The following is a 5,023-nucleotide window of genomic DNA, read 5'->3' on the forward strand; positions in this document are numbered from 1 at the left end:
ATTTTATTCAGAAGCTTGGCCCCTGCTCTAACAGCAGGGGGCGAAGAAACCACGGATCCCCGCTGTTTAACCCTTTAAATGCCACGTTCAGTGCGACTGCAGCATATGACAGGCTGACAGAGGGAGGGGGCTCCCTCTCTCACCCATTCCGTGCCGGAGGATCGCTGCTTCCCCAAAGTGATGCAAGGCGGTTTTAACACAAAAAACACCTTGCATCAGCAGGGACATCAGATGTTGGCAGACGCGATATGGGGCTGAGTTTCACGGCCTGATATCGCACTTATACATGTGAGAAAGACAGTTTCATAGGTTTGCCCTCAAGAGCACATCCTTACAGTGTACAGTATACTCAACTAAGTTCCCGCCAAAGAAATATTCTCGTCTTGTGTTCTGATTGACCATTATAAGCTAGGATCTAATTGGCTACTTTTTTTTGTCTCAATCCCAGAAACTCTTTTTTTTTTAATTGAAGTTTTTAGTAAATAACTAATGGATTTTAAAGCACATTTAGATTGTGTAAAATGGTCTGAAATCTACAGGACATTACAAATAAAACAATATATAAAACATATACTGAGCTTGTTTTAATTTTAAAAAAGTAGTTAAACGTAAAATCTCAACATTTTTATACCCGAAGCAGAACTTCTGTAAGTGACAGCAGCGGACACGTCACACTCCAGGACAGCAATATTTTTAAACTTTTATGATGTGTCAATTACTTTAGGTTATAGAACTATGGCCAGTTTCAGACAAGTGTAATACGCATTCATTTGTGCCGATATTACAGCTGCCAGTCCCAGCCTAGGCACGGGTCTAATGCTCACAACTGACTTAGGCCTCATGCCCACGGCCAGGTCGGATTCCGACTGCGAATTTCGCAGCAGAATCAGACCCGGCGCCCCCCCAAAGACCCTATACTCAACTATCCAGATCCGCCGCGAGTGTCTCGCCCGGTGAGCATGCTCCGTGCTGGGCATGATGTGCCGGCGCTGGACTGTGACACAGATTCCCTCGATACTCCGCAGTGCCCACAGCGCGGAATGTTACGGGACAGACAGCTTTCATCGACCGCAATGGAAGGTGTCTATGCAATTTTCCGCACAAAATAAAACATGCTGCGATTCTCCCCGTGAGCGGAAAATCGTAGTTGATTTCCGCTTGTGGGCAGGGGAGAATCATTTAACATATCATGTCTATGGACGGACATTGCTGCAGAATTTGCAGCGGGCGTCTGGCTGTGAATTCTGCAGCGATTATCTGTCTGTGGGCATTGGGCATAAGGTGCTTTTCAGCAGGATGACCTATTGGGAGCAGAAACCCGACAGGTCGTCTCTATGCTAACCGTTCCTGTGCAATCACTACTAGTGAATGGAGGCTAAGAGGAGCCGGGGATCGTTCCGCCCCCCCCCCCCCCCCCACCTTCCTCTATTAGCAGTAGGAGTCATTCATAAGTGACCGACTGTCTATTTACACGGGCCGATCCTTCATTCAGTTTTCTGCATACAGATACTGAATAACAAACGGGAAGCAAATGAATTCTTGTTCAGTCGCTGCATGCATTTACACTGAGCAATAATTGTTCAGATTCTCGCTGGATCGCGATGATCCAAACGATTATCGGCCCGTGTAGAAGGCCTTTATGACGTGATGCTATTGGTTCTGGTCAGTAGACCCGTGGTGGGGCCGGGACTTGCGGCTGTAATATGTGCACCCGAATTGCAGTTGTGTGAAACTGGTCTCCGACAGGTGGCGGTGGGGTCCGACCTCTGGACAGTCACCATTATGGAGATGTCCCAAGTTCCTGGCTGCAGTTGGGCTGAGCGCACAGTGACTCCCCAATGAGTGTCTGCTGATGCAGCTCCCCCCTTCATTCCTATGCAGAGTGCCTGCTCTCAGCGAGTGGGACTTGGGGCCCCTGGTTTTCCCTCATGGTCACATCCTGGGGTTGGCCCATTCCCTGACAAAAGTAAATGAGAGGATTGTGACAAGTTTTCATGATTGTAGATAAATGGAGATAAGCAGCGACCAGAAACAATGACAGCATAAGAGCAGTCCATCCGATCCGGAGACCCTCCTGACTACCATCCATCCTGTCTCCTCAAATATGTTATACCACACGTCAAACACAAGCCCCATGAGCCAAATCCGGCCGCCACCTCATTTTATGTGGCCCACTGGCCATGCAGAAACCATTCCACTCACCCAGCCTACAGATTCAGTCTGGCAGCGGCAGTGTAGCCTGTGATCACTGACCTCTACCCTCTGTATCTGCATGCGCGTACACAGCACAGACGCCAAGGGGAGAGATCAATGGCTGCCGCTGGACCGCAGCTGCAGGCTGGGTGACTGGAATGCTTGCAGGGATGCTACCTGGCCAGAGGCCAATGGGGATGGGGGGGGGGGGGGGGCTGTTACTACTCGGACTACTATGGGGGTCACTTATCACTGGGGCCAATATAGGTGACACTATTACTGTTGGACACACCATGGGAGGCTCTATTTCTACTGGGGCCACCAATATAGGGGACACTATTATTAGTAGGGTCCTTTTTCTGCTACTGGGGCCACTATGGGGGACCTTATTACTACTGAGGCCACTTACTACTGGGATCACTATAGAGGTCACTATTACTACTGGGGCCACTACGGGAGTTGGGGGCCTTGCTACTGGGATCACTACAGACATCACTTTTACCACTGGGTCAATATGGGGGGGTGCTTATCACTACTGAGATGACTATCACTACTGGGATCACTATGGAGGTCACTATTACTACTGGGGCCACTATAGTGGATTCTATTACTACTGAGACCATTATTTCTACTGGGGCCACCAATACAGGGGACAGTAATAATAGCATTACTAGGGTAAGTTTTTGCTACTGGGGCCACTATATTACTACTGCAGCCACTGTAGGGGGTCACTTTCTTCGGGGGCCATTATTACTGGGATCACTATAGAGGTCACTATCACTACTGAAGCCACTATTGGGGGCTTATTAGTACCAAGACCATTATTACTACTGAGACCACTATGGAAGCACTATTACTACTGCGGCCACTGTGGGGGTCCCTTACTACGAGGGCCACTATTACTGGGATCACTATAGAGGTAACTCACTACTAGGGCCACTATGGGGGGGAGCTTATAACTACCGAGACCATTATTACTGAGACCACTATGGAAGCACTATTACTACTGCGGCCACTGTGGTCACTTACTACTGGGGCCACTATTACTGGGATCACTATAGAGGTCACTATCACTACTGAGGCCACTATGGGGGGGGGGGGGCTTATTAGTACCAGGACCATTATTACTACTGAGACCACTATGGAAGCACTATTGCTACTGCGGCCAATGTGGGGGTCACTTACTACGGGGGCCACTATTACTGGGATCACTATCACTACTGTGGCCACTATGGGGGGGGGGGGGGCTTATTACTACCAAGACCATTATTACTACTGAGACCACTATGAAAGCGCTATTACTACTGTGGCTTCTGTGAGGGTCGCTTACTACTGGGGCCACTATTAATGGGATCACTATAGGGGTCACTATGGGGGGGGGTATTACTACTGGGGCCACTATGAAAGCCCTATTACTACTGCGGCCACTATTACTGAGATCACTATAGAGGTCACTATCACTACTGGGGCCACTGTGGGGTGTGGGCTTATTACTACTGAGACCACTATGGAAACACTATTACTACTGCGGCCACTGTGGTCACTTACTACTGGGGCTACTATTGTAGAGGGGGGGGGGGGGTTACTACCAAAACCATTATTACTACTGAGACCACTATGGAAGCACTATTAATACTTCAGCCACTGTGGGGGTCACTTACTACTGGGACCACTAACACTACTGGGGCCAATATGGGGAGGGGGTCTTATAACTACCAAGACCATTATTACTACTGAGACCACTATGGAAGCACTATTACTACTGCGGCCACTGTGGGGGGGTTATTACTACTGAGACCACTATGGAAGCACTATTACTACTGTGGCCACTATTACTGGGATCACTATAGAGGTCACTATCACTATGGGGGCCATTATTACTAGAATGTCTGAGGGCTAGATGAATGTTTTTTTTTGACGCGCTGAAAACAATCGTGCGGTTAGACAGCGCAATAGGGACGTTTTTTGACACCAAGATTTCTCTCTGTCAAAAGAAAGGACATGTTCTATCATTTGATGGCACGGCGCCGGTGATTCCCGTAGACTCCTGTGGTAGCCGGCTGGCAAGGGGAGGGGTGGGAGGAGCGGCATGCTCGTTAATAGCCGCGACGTGCCGGTGGATGCTTATTCGTTCACCTGATTTAACGCCGATAGCTGTTTTGGCGCGGCCATCTGAGCGTTAAAACTACGCTTGTGTGAGAGCCGTGAGGGAGCGGTCACATTGGCGTACTGCCGGCTCCGGTCGTGTGGGCATGCTGCGTTGTTGCACACATGCGTGTTTTTGTCTCACGTATTTACACGCTCCGCATACTTCTATAGCATGTTGTAGTCAGTCTTTACGGCCCTCAGTGACCCTCCCTCCATGTTTTTCAGTTTTGCACTGCCTCTTTCAGTTGTGTGATATCCATGCCAGTATCCGCTCTGACAGATATGATGTATCAGCACATAAATACATAAGACAGGACGCGGCACGACTTTATGGCCAAAATACACAGCAAAAATGAATGAACCCATTGAAACCAACGGGTGCTAATGACGGGAATTAGGTGCGCAGAAAAAGTGTGCGTAAACCCGCTGCTGTGAGCGCGCCTTAGAATTAGTCGTCCCTCTGAAGGCAGCCATAATGCTGATGAAGGCCCAGTGTAAAGTAGTCCGCCATCCCTATGCTGACTACATGCTGCCCCGCGCAGGGATACACACGGAGCCGCGCAGTGATACCACACGCGGCCCCTGCACACCTACACGGCCGAGCACTCCCGCTACCGCCGGCATCGCCCGGTCAGCCATTTTCTATGTGACGCTGTGTTTTCCCAGCGGCCATGTTCTGGAG

Source organism: Eleutherodactylus coqui, chromosome 7, assembly GCF_035609145.1.
Source record: "Eleutherodactylus coqui strain aEleCoq1 chromosome 7, aEleCoq1.hap1, whole genome shotgun sequence".
In the NCBI taxonomy this organism is placed as follows: domain Eukaryota; kingdom Metazoa; phylum Chordata; class Amphibia; order Anura; family Eleutherodactylidae; genus Eleutherodactylus; species Eleutherodactylus coqui.